The sequence below is a fragment of the Vulpes lagopus genome, chromosome 24, assembly GCF_018345385.1.
Source record: "Vulpes lagopus strain Blue_001 chromosome 24, ASM1834538v1, whole genome shotgun sequence".
Classification (NCBI taxonomy): Eukaryota; Metazoa; Chordata; class Mammalia; order Carnivora; family Canidae; genus Vulpes; species Vulpes lagopus.
In genome coordinates, this window is record NC_054847.1 from 4923781 (window position 1) to 4945685 (window position 21905).

At 34.6% G+C, this 21905-nt stretch overlaps 1 pseudogene; it reads right to left on the bottom strand.

Annotated features, from left to right (window-relative positions):
* Window positions 1-21905, bottom strand: part of LOC121482110 — a 67804-nt pseudogene that overhangs the window by 7324 nt on the left and 38575 nt on the right.

Consider the following 21905-nt stretch of genomic DNA (forward strand, 5'->3'; position numbering starts at 1 on the left):
TTTCATGGAAGTATTTATGTAGCCTTTGAATTTTACTCAATTCTTTGTAGATTGCCAGAGGGAATGAGGCAGTATGGTTCTTTCAGGATAAAATGCCAGTTATGCAGTTCAAGTTCATAGCAAATGTTCCATTTGGAATTTCAGCAGAGAGGAAGCATTCCTATAGGAGACCTTGCCTAAGAAGATGCTAATCTGTTGTATTAAAATAAGGGGAAAGGAGGAAAGAAAAGCCTTGTTTCAGGTTCAGTAGCTAGTGATTCTGAGAGGACAGAACTGAGTGACCTTCCTGGACCCCAGCTAAGCCAATAAGCTCCTGATATTAGCCAGAAACCCAAATGCTCTAACCCCCAGTTCAAGCAGCCTTACCCGGCTGCTTCTGTTTTGTATGCTGGCTTCATTACAGAATTCTTACAGGAGTGCAGAACTGTTGGGAGTTTCCTTCATGACTGACTTTCAACATTAACCTCTAGGTTAGCAAACTGCCTAACATAAGGACCAGAAAATGCCTTTAGGTTATCATCTCACCTGAAGCATGCACCATAAAATATAAACAATCAGCCTTTACACATGACTGCACCCTTTGGGAAGCATATAGAGAGAACTTCCCACTAACTTACTTTATATTGCAAAGTTACTGAAACAACATTTTATATGATTTCTTGCTTGGGTTTGATTTCAGACAAAAGGAGAGCTAAAGGGTCCTTTCCTAGGACCAGCCCAGCCCTAAACCCAGAATGAGAATGGAAAATACTTTCTTTCATCAATTGGAACGTGGGTTGGGCTACGACTGTAGTAGCAGATTCAACTGTACTAACTTGTCCTTTTATTGCATAAGACTCAGACTGAACTGTGATCCCAAATTTCGAGTTGAGGCCCTTACCCCCAAAGTGATTTTATTCAGAGAAAAGGACTTACGGGGAGGTAATTAAGATTAAATAAAATCATAAGGGTAGATACCGAATCCTATAAGATGAGTATCCTTAAAAGAAGAGAAAGAGACACCAGAGATCTGTCACTCTTTCCACACCAGCACAAAGGGAAGGCCACATGAGGACACAACAAGAAAGTGATCATCTATAAGCGGGGAAGAGGAGACTCATCATAAATCAACCCCACTGGTACCTTGATCTTGGACTTTAGACCTCTAGTACTGTAGGAAAAATAACTGTTTGTTGTTTAAACCACTCAGACTATGATATTTTGTTATGATAGTCTTAGCAGACTAATGCAGATCTCTTCAGTGAGAGACTGAGACAATTTAGGGACAATGCATTAGAATACCTCTACAGAGACTCATAATGTACCCTATGAAGGACATAATTAAATGCTCTATTTTTGTCACTGCTATAAGCAGCCTCCAAGTTGGTCCCCAGTAATCCCCATATATTAATGTTCATAATCTTGTACAATCCTGTACCATTTCGTGTGTGAATTGGACCTAGTACGATTTGCTTGTAATGAATAGGATGTGGCAAAGGTAAAAGGACGTCACTAACTTAGGTGTGTCAGACTTAGCAAGCAAAAATTCAGGATGCCCCTTGAATTTAAATTTCAGATAAACAATAAATGTAGTTTTTTAATATAAACATACTCCAATGTAATATTTAGAATATACTAAACGAACGTTCATCTGAAACTCACGTTTAACCTGTATTCTGTATTTTATCCAATAATCTTCGACTAGCTCAACTAAAATACAAGAGAAATAATGGAATATAACTTCCAAGATTATGTTATTAAAGACTATGACTCCCATCCTGGATGTTGTCTCACTCACTTGCTCTGAGGGAAGCCAGTAGCCCTTTTTAGAGCTCCCAGTGAAGAGGCTATTTTGGTAAGTAACTGAGTGATGTCTCTGGCCAACATATAGCAAGAAATTGAGGATTAGCAACAACCACATGAGTGAAATTGGAAGTTGATGCTTTTCCATGCCGGCCTTATGACAGCTGCAATTCAGGCCAACACCTTCATTATAGCATCCCTGAGAAGAGAGGCTACCTAAGCAGTGCCTGTACTAAAGGCCCACAGAAACAATGAAATAAATGTGCACTATTTTAAGATGCTAAATTCTGAGTAATTTGTTTTGCATTTATAGATAAATAATGCAGTACTTGACCTCCCCAAAACCAGTCATTTGATTTTTTCTTTCCTGGAAAACAAATATCCAACAAGTAAAGCTCTGCCGAGGAAGCATGGCATCTTGAAGATGCTACACCTCTGTCTGGGATACCCTGTTTTAATTTGATTCTTACTGATCTTCACTTGGATCTACAACATCCTTTATTATACAGCTTAACTATCACCTCTTCCAGGAAGTTTTCCTTGCATTGGAAGCTCATGTTTGTACACAGCCATAACATGTTATAAATAGTCTTACAGCATTTACTCTGTTGCAATTTACATTTTTTTTCCCCTTTTGCTCTGTAACTAGTTGCAGGTTTTTGGCCTAACACTGTGTCTGGCATATAATAGGTACAATCAGGGAGCAGATCAATTAGAACAATCTGAGCAACATTAAACAACAACAACAACAACAACAACACCCACAAGTTTTGACCTAACTCTCCAAGACTTTTTAAGGAGCAATGAGTCCTAATTACATTCCTTTTGATTAAAAAACTAAAGAGAACATTCATTGGAGAGCTGTCTAGATATGGAGGTTCTGAAAGCTCTCACAACCAAGGAAAATTGAATGAAGAAGGGATGAAGAGAATAAAAATGACACTGCCTCTGTCTTCTAGAAGGCTGAACTCAGAACATCAGGAAATGTTATATTTGATCAAGAGACTGGGCCAGACAGTTGGTGTTGAAATCTGAGTCTTATATCACGGATAACCTCGAGAAAATAATCTAAATTGTCTATACCTAGATTTTCCTACAACAGAAATATAGTGAAAGAAAGCTCATGTCATGGTAAGTCAGCTACATCAATTCCTATTACAGTGAAATTTCCTATAATGTTTAAGATAGAAGTAATATTTCCATTATAAGAAACAGTATAACGATGAACTGTTAAACAGTAGAATAGACTATGTAATAACAGTACAACAAATTATGGAGCACTTGCTCAGATGGGGCATGTGCTAAGAACCTCACATATATTCACTCAATCTTTACACACACCTCATGGGGGAGGTACACTTTCCTTCTTGGTACTGAGAATGACCTAGTAAAACCCAATAAAAGTAAGTCATTTGTCTAAAGACACATGACTAATAAATGTCAGAGGTAGAACTTAACCCCACATAATCAAGATTCAGAATCTGGGTACTAACCACTTCACTATCCTATCTCCCCAGAATGATCAGTTTCCATTCTCCAAAGCTTTATGCTATCTGCTATCTGCTGCCTGAGATTTTACCTTGGATAGAATGTTGGGATAGATGTTCTTTAGGGTCACTACCATGTGTGTGTTTTTTAGTTTGTTTTTAGATTTTTACAATTGTTTAAGATCCTTCATTACACACATCGGTTTTCTATTTTATTCATATAATTATTTTTTAAAAAGCACATACTGGAATTCCCTGTAGGAGATAAAACTAATGTATTTGTTCAGTTCAAATTTATTTCCATTATGCTCTAAAAGAAAAAGCCAGGGAATTTTGTGGACACAATTTATTCCTTTGGTTGAGGTTGAAAACAAAATCCAGGCCCATCTTAACTCTCAAGTTTTATTGTCCAAGACAGAGTGAAGAGATGATATGGACATCAGCTGTAGTCGTTCTTTGTTCTCAAAGGAAGGACAGAGGAACTTGAAGAGAAGAATGGGTCAGAGGAAGAATGGGGACTGAGTCCAGAGACTCAAGTAGATGTTGGGTTAAATGTAAGGATGTTTTGCCTGGTCAATACCCCTGAACGCCTAAACTCCTCAGGGCACCTAAATAGCAGGGAATTAGTTGGGACATTTTGGGCACACTTATCTGGGAAAGAATGGTTTAAAGTGTCTATGCTCAAGACAAATCAGAACATATCATGCACTTGAGCTGTGGACAAAGGAATTAAATGCTCATGCTACATGTCTATTGAACATCTATTATCTGTGAGGCAGAGTGTTAAATAGTAAAGATTCAGAGATAAATGTACCTTGGACATCTGATGAGTTAGAAATGGAAACATGCAATTATCCTTTCATAAGTCTGATAATGGAGACATGTACACATGTACAAAGTGCCAGGGAGCAGACAAAATGCAGTACATCAAGGGATATTACAGGGTGTGTGGCCTTTTAATATAATTTTGAGGGGAGTCTGTCACCTGTATGAAACTGGAAAGGATATTCCATGCAAAGGGCACAATTTGTACAAAGGTATCAGCATATGAAAGAGAACGACACATCTGGGAAACTGCAAGTGCCTCTATGTTGCTGGGGTGGTAAATAAAAGGAAGCAGATCTGTAGGAAGAGGATGAGCAAGTAGGTAAGGGCCTGTTCAAGAAGGGCATTCTGTCTTGTGCTCAGGAATCTTGATGATAATTAGAAGTCGATTCATTCTTTAGGCACAGACATGGAAAAATTCATTTTAGAAATGTCAATTGGAAAATGATATTTAAAATCAATAAGAACGCCAAGAAAGCAAGGTATTGATATAGTCAAGTGGGAATGATGAAGACTATAGCTAGGGCAGCCATATAGGAATAGATTGTACACAGTTTAGGTGATAGAGAAGGGGGAGTACCTTGGTGACAGTTTAGATGATATGGACGAGGAATGGAAAGGAATCAAGATGATTCTCAATTGCTGGCTTGGATGGCAGTGTAAAATCGTTAGCTTGTTTAGAAGTTCACTAGCTAGGAATTGCATTCATCTTTATGAACAAGAACCTGAGGTCATTGGCAAATAAAAGTTGTTTTCTCCTCACATAAACGATTTCCAAATGTAAGGGCACCTTGATGGCTCAGTCAGTTAAGTATCTGACCCTTGATTTCAGCTCAGGTCATGATCTCAGGGTGGTGAGATTGAGCACTGCATCTAGCTCCGCACTCAATGTGGAGTCTGCTTGAGATTATCTCTCTTCCCTCTCTCTCTCTGCCCCTCCTCCTGTTCACACATGTGTGCACATGCTCGAAAGAAAGAAAGAAAGAAAGAAAGAAAGAAAGAAAGAAAGAAAAGAAAAATATTTATAAAAAAAAAAAAGATTTCCAAACATAAAAAATCCATGACTGGTACAATACATCCAATAATTCATCAGAGATGCATGTCTTTCTCTTTCTTCCAAATATACCGTGCATTGTTACCCCGATGTTTCTAGCAGCAATGTCCACAGTAGCCAAACTGTGGAAGGAGCCTCGGTGTCCATTGAAAGATGATGGATAAAGAAGATGTGGTCTATGTATACAATGGAATATTAATCAGCAACTAGAAACGACAAATACCCACCATTTGCTTCAACGTGGATGGAACTGGAGGGTATTATGCTGAGTGAAGTAAGTCAATCGGAGAAGGACGAACATTATATGGTCTCATTCATTTGGGGAATATAAAAAATAGTGAAAGGGAATAAAGGTGAAAGGAGAAAAGATGTGTGGGAACTATCAGGAAGGGAGACAGAACATGAGAGACTCCTAACTCTGGGAAACGAACAAGGGGTGGTGGAAGGGGAGGGGGGCGGGGGGTGGGGGTGACTGGGTGATGGGCACTGACGGGGGCACTTGACGGGATGAGCACTGGGTGTTGTGCTATATGTTGGCAAATTGAACTCCAATAAATAAATAAAATTAAAAAAATAAAAAATAAATGAAGAAAGAATAACTTCTACATGAAAAGTAATATATAATCATCAATACCCATATGAAAAATATTAAACTACATACAATATATGTGTGCAAAAATCTTCAACAGGACACTTTCAAATCAAATCTGGGAATATATAAAAATATACCGTGCATTGTTTATAGGTACAAGGTCACCTTATGATTCAGAGTTGCTGTTAGAATTCAAACTTTCTTATCTATGTTTTAGGCTAATAATGGGAATGAGAAGAAATGGGAAAGAATATGTTTGCACTTCTCTCTTCCTTTTTAAAGAGCTTTTCTGAAAATCTCATATATCTATTATGGTTAAATATCTCATTCATTAGACCCTAGTCCTAGGACCTCCCCTAGGCCCACTACATGCTGAGACTCTTGACCTTGGTAATAATGTACATAGGTACAATTAAGGGTCCTGTCCCTAAAGCAGAAGAGGAGAATATAGGGGTAACTAATGATCTCAGTAACAAATGAAAGGAATTTGACTTTGAGAGAGGTGATCATATCCAGCTTTTTAAACATCGCAAAGCCTGCCAAATGCCAATCACATTTCCAGTAGCTAAGAAAAAGTTTATTGAATTGTTTTGAGCCATTTTTACCATGTGAGTTCTTCCTTTTAAGATCCTTGAGTTTTCCTTCTTTTGTAAATTCCACCACAGATATCAACTGAGATCACATTGTTTGAGAAAACTAGGAAAATTTTTAAATTTGTTTCTTGTTTGTTTCAAGGGTACAACCTAATTTGGATTTGTGTGCCTGTGTTTAGAGGGGCATAGGTAGAACTATTCAGATGAGTTTCGGGGTAAGAATAAGATACTGTGACTGAGTTTTGAAATATATTCCCCACCATTACCACCATACACACACACACACACACACACACACACACACAAATCAAATACTACTTGTTTATTGCTTTACTGAACTGAGTTATCTCCTATTCTTTACTCTAAATGGCTTTTGTTGCGATCTTCATTTTTGTTTGTTACTTGTTTGCTTATTCATTTTTACTTTCATTCTCAAGAAAAAAAATTAGATCCTTTTTTTCTGAGGGGAAATATTATACAGTTTTCTGCATAAAATGTTATTTTTGTATGTTTATGGTTTAAATTATGGTCTACATTGGTTAAAATATGCAAATACATATTTGTATAACAAGTGCCAACTCCTCAGCAATAGTAATCAAGGGAGTTGAGTCATTGAGCTACCAGTAGGACATGCTCCAAAAGTATAATAGGAATGTACATCTGGGATTGTCATGTGAAGGTGAGGTTATGAGACCAGTGTGAGCCAAGGAGATTTTAGTTGATGTGGCAAACATCATTTAATTGCTTGTGCAAGACTTTCCAGAGAATGCTTTTCTCACTCCAGCAGAAACCAGAGAATCTCAAGATGATGGAAAAGAAGATCTTCTAAACTATGATGGTCATAGAGCATGAATAAGAACAATTTTTTTTTAATTCTCCCACTTTTTCTATTGCTGCTGTTTTTATCCTTGTTAACCCCTATTCTGAGTGAAACAGATCTCAATCATTTTTGTTTATAATGAATGAAGAAACGGTGGAACAATAAGCAGTATTTTACTTTTAATTTAGCAAGAAAGTTCTTTGCTAGAAGTGATTTAATTCATTGAATGTGAGAGATTAGATTTTTGGATTTCATGGTGGGGTTGTTTGACTGGAATTCATTTAAACCAACAAGAGATTCCTATGGGTTCAATCTGATGTTCAGACTCTCCCTTCTGATCTACAAGGCCCTTAATCATTAGCTGCAACCAACTTACCCTTATTACCCCACAAATTCCCACTGCTTCGTCCAACTAATTGTTTCATTAATTAGCATATGGCATGCTAATACTTGCTTTTATGCTTACACCTAACCTGATGTCTTTACCTTTACTGCTTTCTCTTCTCCCTTCTTCAAAATTAAATTCTGAATTGAATGAAATTCATTTTATTTACATAAATAAAAATGTGAATAAGTATGACAAAAAAAAAACCCTAAAAATTTGCTTCTTCATAAAAGCAATAGGAAAACTTGGAAAAAATGGTCAAAGTCGGCATTTCAGAATTCTGAAATTTGTTCATTTGATTTTTTTGTCTATCTCAGAACATTCACAGGCTGAGTTTTAGGCTACCCCTGTTCCACTGGGGCTAGAGACTCAAACATCAATTATTCCTGGGGGTCACTTCTGTTGCCTCAGAAAGGGATGTTATCATCCTGAGAAACTCCTATTTGAGTACAAAGATATGAATCCTGAGCTGTCTGAGATCACAGCCCCCAGTGCTGTGAACCCTGGTCAGAACACATTGCTGTTTGGTTGCAGATGGATGGACCAATAGATGGATGATAAATGGCTGGATTGCCATAGAAGCACAATGGCTTTCACGCATGTGCTCACAAACCACTGAGTGGAAGCATTTTAGTGAACATGACAAAAGGCTTGCAACATTTGTTCACAATAAAAAAAAAAAAAAGGTTGAATCTTGCTAAAAAGAGTAAGCCTCGTGGCATTTTAACCTGCTGTCTTCTCATCTCCCTTTCAGCTCCAAGGCAATCTTGCAAACCAACAAATGCAATAATGGTAAAAACTAGCAAAAACAAAATCAAAATAAAACAAAACAAAAACAGTAGCAGCCAACCAGAGTAGGCAAAATGAGGTTAGAGTTTCTTTATAGCCTCATTCCCAGAAAACTGTCATTATTTAGCCATAGAGAGCACATTTTCCTGGTTGTCTTTATTTAACCTGACTTGGAACTTGTCCAATGACAAAAATCTTGCTCTCAAAGATGTTTGTCAGCAAAGTTTTCAAAATGTTCTTAGCTTCGCAGATAACTGAGGATAACAGTTGAGAAAAAAATAATGGCTACCCAAAATTCTTAAAAACTAAGAAGTGAGCTGTCCATAGGAGGCTGTAAACATTTCTGACATATTCCTTATAATCTAGAAGTCCGCACATATGTGTAACTCTATGTGCATGCCCAAGAAACAGCTGAGAGAAATCTAAACTCTAATCTTTACCTGATGTGCTTTTATGAAAAAAAATAAAAGAAAAATAAAGGTTCGGGCAGTGTGGTAAACTGTCTGGATCATTGTTGAATGTGTACTTCAACATGTACACAGAACTCCTCAAAAGATGAGGAGACTCATGGAGCAGAAGGTCCATGAAACAAGCCAACTACAGCATCAATAGTATCAGCAATACACAGTAGCAGCAACAATTCCTAGGATAAGGGAAGAATTCATTTTTTGTATTTCCTTCACAATATTGAAATACATGACCTTTTTTTTTAAAAAAAATGATATGCAAAAGAAAAAAGAACCCCAAAACCAAAGAAATAAACAAAAAAATGACCCCAAATTATAAAACTAGAAAGTGTAGATCATGAAAAGAAGACAAAACCTATCAACTGAAACTGCCCCTAAGAAAGTCAGACTTTGGAATTACTAGAGAATCTTTAACTTCAGTTATATTAAATATATTCAAATAACTAAAGGAAATTATCTCTAAATAACTAAAGGGAGATTAAAAAATGATGATTCAGCAAATATACAATATAAATAAAAATATAGAGATTATTTTTTAAAAGCATAAAATGGAAATTCTGGAATTGAAAAATATAATACTGGGGTGCCTGGCTGGATCAGTCAGAAGAGCATGCAACTCTTGATCTCAGGGTCATGAGTTCAAGTCTTACACTGAGTGTGGACCATAAGGAAGAAAGAAAAGAAAGAAAAGAAAAAAAGAAAAGAAAGAAAGAAAGAAGAAAGAAAGGAAGGAAGGAAGAAAGAAAAAGAAAGAAAGAAAGAAACAAAATAAGAAGAAGAAAGAAAGAAAGAAAGAAGAAGAAAGAAAGAAAGAAATCAAAGAAAGCTGAAAAAGTCACTAGCGTGCTCATCAGCATATTTGAACAAGCAGAAGAAGAAAATCGGTAAACTTGTAGATATGTCAACTGATATTAAGAAGCCTTAGGAACATAAAAAATAAAGAAAAATTAACAAAATAGAATTTCAGATGTATGTGGGAAACCATCAAACTTATCAACATACACATAGTTGGGAACCCAAGACAAAGAAGAAAGACAAAAGAGGGCAGAAAGAATATTTTAAGAAAAAAATATTCCCAAATTTGATGAAAAACATTAATCTATGCATCTAAGAAGCTCAATATTCCAAGTATATAAACTCTAAGATATCCACACCTAGACACATCACAAACTGTCCAAAGCTAAAAATTAGGATAATTTTAGAGAGGCAAGAAAAAAGTGATTTGTCATATTCACATTATTCTCAATACAATTAATGCTTAATTTCTTACCACAAACCATGAAAAGTAGGCAGCTATAGGACGTATTCAAAATGCTGAAAGAAGGGGAGCCGGGATGGCTCAGCGGTTTAGTGCCGCCTTTGGCCCAGGGCGTGATCCTGGAGACCTGGGATCGAGTCCCACATCGGGCTCCCTGCATGGAGCCTGCTTCTCCCTCTGCCTGTGTCTCTGCCTCTCTCTCTGTGTGTCTCTCATAAATAAATAAATAAAATCTTAAAAAAATGCTGAAAGAAAATTAGTCAAACCAAGAATTCTATATGTCCCAAATAATCCTTCAAAAATGAAGGGTATTTAAGACTTTCCTAAATAAAAACTGAGAGAATCTGTCACTAGCAAGCCCACCTTAGAAGATACACTTAAAGAGACTCCCTCAGCCTGAAATGAAAGGACACTAGACAGTAGCTTATATGCTGATAAAATAATAAGGAGTGCTGGTAAAGGTAGCCATAGAATATAGTATAAATGTAAAAAAAAAAGACAGTATAAATGCATTATTTATGGTTCTTTTTGTTCTCCTATAAAATTTGAAAGAAAACTGCATACGGTAATAATTACAAATCTTTGGGGACAGGCATACATAGTCTATGGATATAACAATAGCATTAGATATACAAAGGAGGGGAAAGGGGATGGAGTGTTTTTAGTTTATTTCAGAATTGCATTCTACCCATGGGCATTTATGTAGGAGGCAAAGGATTATTGTTTTGATTACAGTAAATAAGAGTTTTGCACTTTACTCAAAGTAGGATAGCTCTTTCATTTCATTCCTACTTAAGTAGGTAAATCCAGCAACCAACGAGGAGAAGCTATTTAATAATCGTAGGTTAAATAGCAAACACAATCAAAATACAATCAAGATGAGGGCACACTTCCTTTTTTGTGCTTCATTTTATTCTGCTTCACAAATGCTGTGTTTTTTACAATCGAAGGTTTGTGGTAACTCTGCAGTGAGCAAGTCCATTGGTGTCGTTTTTTTTTTTTTTCAACACCATTTGCTCACTTCATATTTCTGAGTCTCATTTTTGTAATTTTTACTATATTTCAAACCTTTTCATTATGACTATATGTGTTGAATGGTAATCTGTAATCAGTGACTACAACTCTGAAAGCTCAGGTGATGGTTAGCATTTTTTAGCAATAAAATATTTTTTAATTAAGATATGTAATTTTTTTAGACATAATGATATTGCACACATAATAGACTACCGTATACTGTAAACATAACTTTTATATGCACTAGGAAACCAAAAAATTCATTTGACTCCCTTCATAGTAATATTCGCTTTATCATAGTGGTTGGAACCAAACCACAGTATCTCTGAGATATGCTTCTATTCTCATTCCAACTTCCCAACGTAGTCAAGTTTTCCCCTTTTTTTTTTTTTTTGATAACTCAGCGAAAGCCCTAAATCTTATGCTCATAAAATATTAAAATTAAAAAAAAAACCTTTCACTTGTATGATATAGGAAAAAAGATCAGAACTTTTAAATGATCGCAGCTAATGCGGAGGGCCATTAAAAACATGGTTGGTTATATTCATATTTCCCCAAAGGACATTTAAAAGTAGATGATTTTATTACCCCCCAAATGGGTTATATAATTAATTATGTATCCTAATGTGATTTATTAATAGGTGCTCAGTATTAAATAACATCAGCCTTATCCACAGGGAATTAATTTGTACTCTGAGCAACTAGAAGTGAGGAAGATATGAAATGGATGATGTTGCAGAAGCAAATGAAATGAGCTATAATAACTTTACATAAATAAAACTATTTTTAAGCCTTTCCTTGAGTCATTTTTGTGTGTCCCCAGGGCAGGGTTGCTGTGCTTTGTTCCTGCGGGATGCTAGGGGCAAGAGCACGTTGATTACATTTTCAATAACCTCGAGTGCCTCATATGCATCTTGTGTTACATACAGCTGGTAAGGGAGATGAAAAACAGCCTGGCAATGGCCATCATTTCACCCTGCTTCTGCACCACAAGAAAGGGACCAGAGCTTCCAGACTGTAAGATACTTTAGCTCCTATCATAGAGCAAATACCTGTGAGAAATGCAAGGTCTTTGGCAAATGGCATCTGAATTCTTAGTGAAAGGTTTTGTGCATATTCAGGTAGTAAATGAGATGAAAGCTAGATATTCAGATATGTTTACACAAAGTGGGATGTTAGGAGATTTCCTAATGAGGATGCAGATCCCAGAATTGTAAGGCCAGTCATTGACACAATTATAAGAATAATAAAGACAATAATCTTTATTTAGCAAAACTTTTTCTCCCTCTTTGCACTTTTCCTCATGTTTAAATCCTCAGAATCATATATATGTATATATATGTGTGTGTGTGTATATATACATATATATGATTACCTTGTTCTATTTACTGTTCCTTTTTATTCCCAGTTAGTTGTCAACTCATAACTGGAAAGGAATTGATTGGTAATTAAGGTGTTCAGTGTTAGCTAGGGCTTGGCCAACCCATTACATACCATGATATTCTATTTGTCATTGCATAAAATGTCAGATATGACTCTTGTTTGTAGTGTCTGTATTTGAAATAAGAACAAACTGTAGCCTACCAGTTAGGAGTACAGTTTACAACCAGAAAGGCTGGGCTTTGAATATTAATTCTATCATTTTTAAGTTGTGTCGTGTGATCACTTCATTTACTTATTTATAAAAATTGCTGAATTTATTGAGGACTCACTGTGTGATACCCACTGTTTTAAGCACTTCAGAGGAATTCCTGCAATCCCTGTAATAGCCTATTGAGTAGTTACTACTTTGATGTCTGTCTTACAGGTAGCAAATGCAAGACTTAGGGATGTTAAATAATGTGCATGTAGGCACACAACTGACAAGGATGAAGCTGGAATTCAAAACTCCCTGTGTAAGTAAATATCTTACATGAGACTTACTTCTTCTGCTTCTTCTTCTTCTTCTTCCTTTTTTTTTAAATGATGCTTCTTTAACAATTCTGTTGTGATGTTTAAGTGAGGTTATATGTTCTTGACATTGAACAGCTCTGGAACATAATTGTAGATGATTGTATATAATGCGTAGCATCTTTTTATCTCCCAATTTCTGCAGACCCAGAATGAGTTAAAATGAAAGTGTAATGACAAGGATTAGGGCTTATACTTTAAAAGACTGGGAGGAATGCAAATATGTTAGATCAGCATGTATATACATAATTTTCTCAAGATTCTTTTTGTAAAGTGAAATATCATTATTCTTAAGTGAAAAAGGTCTGTTTTGTACCTGCAATCTGTAATAGGATTAGTAACATGTCTCGGGGGAAAAAAAGGCTCAGTTTTTGTCATCAAAGAATTATAATCTAGAACCAGAAAAAGTTTATTTTAGGAGCTATATATTAAGTGCTAGAGTTGAGGTATGTATGCTTAAGGATTATAGTAATACAATGGAGAGATACTTAACTTTAAAAGTCCAAAGAGGCCTCACAGAGTTACAGAAAGGTATTTTCTACAGAGGAAAGGATGTGCACAAATGTATTCAAATAAAAAGGTTCCATCCATGGTAATTTGCATGACGAGGGAGATGGTTTCGTGAGGTATTGAAGAAGAAGGGTGGATGAAAATCTGTTATTTTAACAAGCTAAAATCTTGATTAAAGAATGGAAACCCTTTAGCAATGACAACATTCTACTATAGGGAGGATTCAATAATACAATGTTGATTTTACTTTCCAAGCATTGGTTATCCATTTTTTCTAATTACAGATTTCTAATTTTTCAAGGAACTGCGCTATTAATCTCTGTAACTTCCAGCTCAGCCCCAGGGATCACCACTGTGACTAGGGATAGTCCATCAAAGTGCACCATCCTTTTGGCCACAGTTCATAGGTCAGAGCAGAGGAGCACAGCTGGGAACAGCAAGATCCAATTGAAGGGTGTTTGTCTGGAGGAATCTCTTTTCCCCTGGGGCTAGTGCAAATCTAAAGTTGTCAGTGCTAGATTGGAAGTAACAGGAATAGTTTCCCCCTCAAACTTGAGCCACTCAGGAAAAACAAACAAAACATTGAGAGGGAGGGTGAATGATACTCTGTCCTGAGGATATGATTTGGGTCAATGCAATCTCCTCTATATTTACCTGTGGACTTCATCCACTGCAATTGGGAGTGAGTCTAATTTGGTATCAAATGTAGGCAAAAGCATTGTAACAGCCAAGGCTATGTTTTTGTTACCACTTTTATGGCCTTAATTCATAACAACAAGTACTGATGAGTTTATATTTCAGATGGCTAAGGTGAAATGCTCTTTGACAAAAAGAGTCCTTTCAAAAATGTATCTGTATCTAAATTATAAGATAGATATTCATAAAATATGTATTCTCTTTATCCCTCTGAGAATATAACTAAGTTTCTTCTTTTGATTTTGTAAATTATGTATCTCAGCAAGTGGAAGTGTGTTGACCTGCAATTATCCTCAAATGTTTTACTGCCCTATGAGGCCACGTCAGCAGAATATTCCTTTCCTTCTCATAATTTAAAATTTGATTGTCCACTCTATTGAAAAAAAATGGACTCTGTTTCTGTTTCATTTAAATCAACAGTTCTTGAGCTAGGCCACTGGGTATATGAAAGATGCTGGGATACTAATTAGGAAGACAACCTTCTCTCTTCTGCTGCTCAAGGTCGCAACTGGAAACAAACAGGTTAAACAGATTTATGATATGATAGGCATGTATATACAAGTGCAAAGGGTGAGGCAGTGTCAAGGAGGCCATGGTGGTGTATACTTGTTCAGATGAGGATTAGTTATGACAGTGAGGATTTCAGAGGCAAGACTCCACACCCTTCAGGATAAATCACAGTGGATGTGATGTTTCCACTCTGAGTATATCAACTCAATTTATCAGCAATTTCTGACTTGCTAAAATAATAGGCTTACCTCTATCTTGTATTCAATCAATTTTCTTAAAATCATTATGATACAGAGAATATGGGCTCAACTTCCTTCTATTTTCTCACTTGCCAAGAATACCAGTGAATATGGAGAGAGGCGCAAAGACCTAAAACATTCATAAAAATTCTTCTGAATCTTCTAAAATTCTAAGTTAGGTTCATTTATTGTGATGCTATCAATGTAATTGGTTGCAAAGCAAAGGTTGAAGGAAATTTTTACTTTAGTTATACTATGGAGCCATTTATTTTTGGAAAATAAATAATCTTCTGGGGAAACAAATAAAACAAAACACCTATGGTTGACTAGAGTGAAATGCTTTTTTCTTTTTTTAAGATTTTATTTATTTATTCATGAGAGACAGAGAGAGAGGCAGACACACAGGCAGAGGGAGAAGCAGGCTACATGTAGGGAGCCTGATGTGGGACTCAATCCCGGTACTCCAGGATCATGCCCTGGGCCGAAGGCAGGCACTAAACTGCTGAGCCACCCAGGGATCCCTAGAGTGAAATGCTTATTTATGGTATTCAGATTTTCCTTCAAAAAAATAAATAAGTAAATAAAATGGCTTTTTAAGTTGCTTTAAGTGACACACAGGCCTTACTGAACTCACCAGATTTAAAACCACATGGTAGTAGAATGTTATGTTGGAAATATAATCAAATTCACTCTCCTGTTCATCTCCTGATTACATTCAAAGTTCCCTTCTTCATTTTTAAAATTTCTATCCTAGCTTATATGTTTTTTCAATAGTGCTGTCTCTTAGATGCCAGTAGTAGAAATATTTACACATGATCGATATAAATGACATTTTGCTCACTATTTTTTTATACTTTTCTTATTTTTGAAATGTGCTGATGCTTGTATTGACTTTTTTTTCATCATCATTAATTACAATCCTCTTTTGGTATATTCAGAAATAATTTGTTAATGATACTTAGAAATATTTAGTTAACTTTTTTCTTTTAAAAATAACTAACTGTTCACACGATGCATAATGGTACATTTATAAAAGGCAACATAGTCTACAAGTAATGTTTTGAAATTAATAAGAATGTAGCTCAATCGTTAATAAAATTTAATATAAAAACTTTCACTTTTTATATATAAGCAATTAAAAATGAAAAAAAAATAAGTCATCCTTTACTATAGCATCAACAAAGTTATACTGAAAATAAATCTAAATTTAGATATTCTAAATTTCTACACACAAAACTACATGACATATGTGAAGAATATTAAAAACTTAACAAGTTCGATGTTTATGTATTGAGGAGCTCAGAAGTAAAAAAAATAGAGTAGTAGTAGAAAAAAATCAAGCTAGTAATTCAATATGTAGATAAATTTTAACATATTTTTAAATGATAATTGACAAACTATTCTTAAAGTTTGTGCAGAATGTATAACCTTTTGTGTCTGGCTTCTTTCACTTAGTGTAATGTTTTTAAGGTTCATCCAAGTAGTAGCATCTAACAATATTTCATTCTTTTTATAGTTGAATAATATTCATATATATGTGTATATATATTGTTTATCCATTCATAGATTGATAGGCATTTGTACTGTTTTCATCTTTGTCTATCATAAATAGTATCTCTATGAAATGCATGTGGCTGTGTTTCTTTGAATACCAGATTTTCATTCACTTGGACATATATCTAGAAGTCATATGGTAATCCTACATTTAACTTTTTGAGGAATCACCAAACTGCTTTCCTCAGCAGCTGATTCCTTCCAACAATGTACAAAGGTTCTCTTCTCTTTTTCTCTCTTAATTATTAAGCATCCTAGTTGATGTGAAGTGGTGTGGCCATTTGTATCTAGTCTTTGCAGAAATGTCTATTCAAGTCTTCTGACAATTTTTAATTGGCCTGTTTTTCTTTGTCTTGTTGAATTTTAGGAATTCTTTATAAGTTTTGGATATTAAACCCTTTGTATAGAGAGATATTATATCTATAATATCTATATATAAGATATCTATAATATATTATATATAATACATCTTATAGATATATATATAATTCAAAAGTATTTGCTCTCATTCCATAGACTATCTTCTCACTTTCTTGATAACATAGTTCGATACATAAAGTTTTTTTTTTTTTTGAATTTTGGATGATGTCCATTTTATCTATTTTTTCCTTTTGTTGCCCATGCTTTTGGCATCATATCTAAGAATCTATAGCCAAATTCAAAGTCATGAATATTTATTCCTATGTTTTCTTCTTTGTCAATATTGCTTTGACTAATCCCATGTGAATTTGTGGATCAGCTTTTCTGTTTTGACAAATGGCCATTAGGATTTTGATAGGAATTGCACATTTCTATGAAATATGCGGAATAGATAAATCAATAAAAGTAGAACACAGACTGGTGATTGCAGGATCTAGGCGAGGGGAGAATGGAAAGGAACTGCTTAATGTACACAATATTTATTCTGAAGTTATTAAGATGTGGTTGCACAACTTTGACATGGCACCAAACATCATTGTCATTCGCATTAAAATGGTTATCATATATGAATTTTACCTCAACACTTTTTTACCTTATGCAGAGAGACCAAGTTGAAAAATAATCAAGCTAATCTAGAAAAAGGGTAGAACTGAGTTGAAAGATAAACACTATCGCTTATTACAAGGCTACATAGTTGGAAATACGGTATTAACACAAAAATTAAAAAAAATAAACCAGTGGCAAAGAATAATCTAGAAATAGAACTCACATATGTAGTCAAAAAGTATTGGGGAATGCCTCAGCTGTTTAATTAATAGTCTCAAGTCAATTTGAGGACTTGAAGGAAAGTCCTCAAACTTTGAAGGAAAACATAAAAGGAAATTGACCCTATTTCATAGCAGATGTAAAAGGTGAATTTGAATCCAAATATGAAAGGCAAAACAGAATCTTTTAATGTTTAATATCTCCCTGAGTATAAAATAGGGAAATATTTCTTAAACAGGAATCCAAAAATATAAACAAATTAAACTGAATTGAGATTAAGAAATCTTCCCATTAAAGAATTAATAATGAAAAAAGACAAAAATAAAAATGGAAGGAAATAAAGACATGTACAAGGATGTTTATAGCAGTGCTATTTATTTCAGCCCAAAACTAGCAACAAATTGAATATCCATCCATAATAGAATGAATAAGGAATTTGTGACTATTGATAACTTGAATTTTATACAATATTGAAAATAAATTTGTTATGCTAACTCATATGTATGACTACTGCAACATAATTTTGAGTGAAGGAAGCCAGAAACCAAACAGTACATGTTGTAGGATTTCATTTCCATAAAGTTAAACAATAGACTGAATTAATCTAGAGTGTTAAAAATGAGAATGACATGTGACACTGAGAAAATGTGTGGCATAGGGATGGGTGGGAAAATAAGGGGACATTGACAAGGGGGTCATGTGAGTTTCCTAGGTGTGAGTTACCTGTGTATGTTTACCTTGTGATGATCCATAGATCTCTACACTTATGGCATGTGCATTTTTCTGCATTAAATAGTGTATTTTAAAATGTTAATTATTGATAAATACACTAAGATGTCTGTAATAGAAATGGTATTAAATAAATAAGCACTGAAATGAATGTCAACAGTCACATAAATGTCACAGCAATCTGATAGAGTTTGAAGATGTAGCAGATGGTGTAAACTGCATTATCCATTCTAACAATGCACATTCTAACATATAGCAGTCATGACAATAAACTAATTTAAATAAGTACTTCTATTGTATATTTTGACTATTTTAGCTCATTTTTAATTGCCTCACTGTTGGATTTTCTTGTTGTTCTGTTCTTTTTTTGTTTTGTTTTATAAATAAAACCTAAGTATTTATTGTCCTCACATAGTATTACAGCTCGTATTAATTTTCTGACAGATTCAAACCCATATATTTCTTTGAAATGCATTACATATTTTCCTCCATTACCACATTTCAGAATTTTTTAGGCTCCACCACTTCTGTCTCTCAAAGGCATTGTTACAAGGAAAAAAAAATGTAGAATTATTGCAAAATATACTTCCAGGAAATTCTTTATTATTGTCAGTTGATGATATGTATTACTCCTTTGTATATTCATTTGATGAGAATTACATAGCCTGGATTTGGACAAAATATCTTTAAAAAAAACAGTGCTTAAAATCTGAAGATTTCATACATGCTTCTGGTAGCTTGATAATAAATGAGTGTCTTCACGGGTTTCCATTTCCAAGCCTAATATGGGAGAGATTGTGTATGTTTGTGTCACATTAAGTTTATAATCTGGCAAGCTACAACCAGAACAATGATTATGACCAATTCCATTACACTATGGTAAAAGGAAATACCCTTTGTCGTGTCTACTTATAAGTGGTTGACAATGGTCTCAAGTGTTCTTATACATCCGGTGCCACAGGATGGACAGAGAAAAGGCTTTAGCCTTAGATAGACTTGGACTGGAATTCTTGGTTTGTCACACTGAGGTCCAGTGTCCTCATCTTTAAAATGTGGTGTTATTCACTGTAAGTGAAATATTGTATATGAAGCATCAAAACACACTGCCTGCCAAAAGTGATGACACTTAACAATGGCAGATATTTATTTCCTGAGAATTCCTAAAGAAATTGTTATCATTAAAAAAAAAAAAAGAAATTGTTATCATTAAAATAAATAAATAAATAAATAAAAATGAAAAAAATAATAAAAAATAAAAGCTTACATATGTTCAGTGATCTCCAAAGGAGTAAAGAAAACTTCGGTTTTGTGTTACATTTCATCAAAATAGAAATTTGTTCTTCAAATACATACTTGTAATTTAAAATGAAAAGTATCCATTCTTTTACAATGAACATACTAAAAAAAAGAGCTTTAATAATTCTTTTTTTTTTAATTTTCCCCCATACTGATGGAGAAGATCATCCCATCCCACTATCACACTGCTCTTATGGATGCAATTTTCTATAATAATGAACAATAATAACTACATAAGGCTAAGAAGACAACCAGGACTCCCTAGGTTGCAAATAAAACTTGGAACTTTCAAAAAGTTATTTTTCTTTGAAAATTAAAGGATTCCTTTTAAGCACTAAGATCAATAATGAGACTACCTTTAAGAGCTTCCTGGATCAACTAGATCTAATAAGAGCTAGATCATAGTTCTTATAGAGTAGGCAAATTCTAATCATACCACAATGAATTCTATAAATTAAGCTATTACATTTGATTACTTTAAACTGAAATTTGAACATAATTGGGCATGGAATCCTAGTTCTCACTTAGTTTTCCTGATTAACTAAAGGAACAGTTGACTACTATCACATGGTACCCAGATAGAATGTATCAGTAACTACCAACAGGAGTGCTCATGGGACCAGAGACGGGGAGCTTTCATACCTGGTTGGAGGAAGTGAGAGAATAGTATTGTCGAGAACAGCTCATGACCCAGCTCAGCAGGTGCCACTCAAGACTCATTCTCTTTCCTACTCAGAGAGGCTGTTACTTCATACATAAATACAGCTTTCTCATCTTCATTCTGAAGTTTGTTGTTCTGTTCTTAATTCGTAATTATACTTTAAGAATTATGCTTGACCCTGAGACTAATTATATTAATTTTAGTTTTCTCAGAATTATGTTTCTAGTGGAGAAGACATAATTCTGAATCTCTAAACAATTGCCCCAAAGTACAATAGCTATAGTAAAAGAAAACAAAATATACAATAAAGAAATAGAATCTTTTCTGTAAATGAATGGTTCAGTAATTGATCAATTATTAAGGTTCTCAGACATCTGTGTCTGAGGAAGTAAATAAGGAAATGAAGAATAGTGAACAGTTTGTCCTCATGCCATTCAGCTCCCATGAAGGGAATCAAGGGCCAACTCCCATTGGTTGTCCAGGTAAGGATTCCAGTACATATCTGTGTGAAATGGCCAATTTTCTTGACCATGCAGTTTTCTGATGACGTTTTAGAAAGTGTTAGCTCATTTAAAATAATATTGAAATACCGAGATGTTTGGAATTAAATTAATCTACGATGAGCTTGGTGAGTAGTTTTTAGTTAACAAACTGGGGATTGCAAAAGAGGCAAGGTATTACAAACTGGAAGTGTTGAAGCATTTGTCTTCATACATTTGGGTAGAAAATTGTATGAACTGCTCACTTTGCATGTTTAACCCTGGAAACAGACGATTGCACCTCTTGTTTTTAAACTTGGAAGGTACGCTAATTTGCACTGCTTTTTACAAATTTTTACTAAGTTAAAGTCTCCCGATTTTTAGAATGACTTTGCAAAAAAACAAATTTGAATACGGGGATTTTCAAATCTCCTAAAAATCACTGTATAATAATTTCTGTTCAATTAACAATATATTAAATACACTTTATGTTCCAGGCCATATTTGGTGGTTAGAGGAAATAAGTAAATGATGATGTTAAATTCCCTTGACCTCCAGAAATTAATTATAGTAAAGAGGGAATTCATGTATGCATACGTACACATTTGTATGTACAAATTATGCATAACATTGCTAAACATATATGTAATATGTCCAATATAGTATATACAACAGTAGAACAGGTGATTAGAAAAGGAGGATTTACTTTCTGTCCTACCCATTATTTATTATTGATTTAACCGAATTTATGATGTTGACATCTGCTCCTTAAAATAAAAAAAATAAAGTCATGAATAAAGAATCTGAAGAGGGGGCATCTGAGAGCCCTGCATCAGGCTCTGTGCTCAGCGTGGAGTCTGCTTGAGTTTCTTGCTCTCCCTTTGCCTCTCTCCCCACTTGAGAATTCTTTCTCTCTTTCTCAATAAATAAATAATTTCTTTAAAAAATAAAGAATATAAAGAGGGAAGCAACAAATTACTTCAAATGCCACCATTTAGAAATCCCTAAAATTAAAATGCATAATTACAGG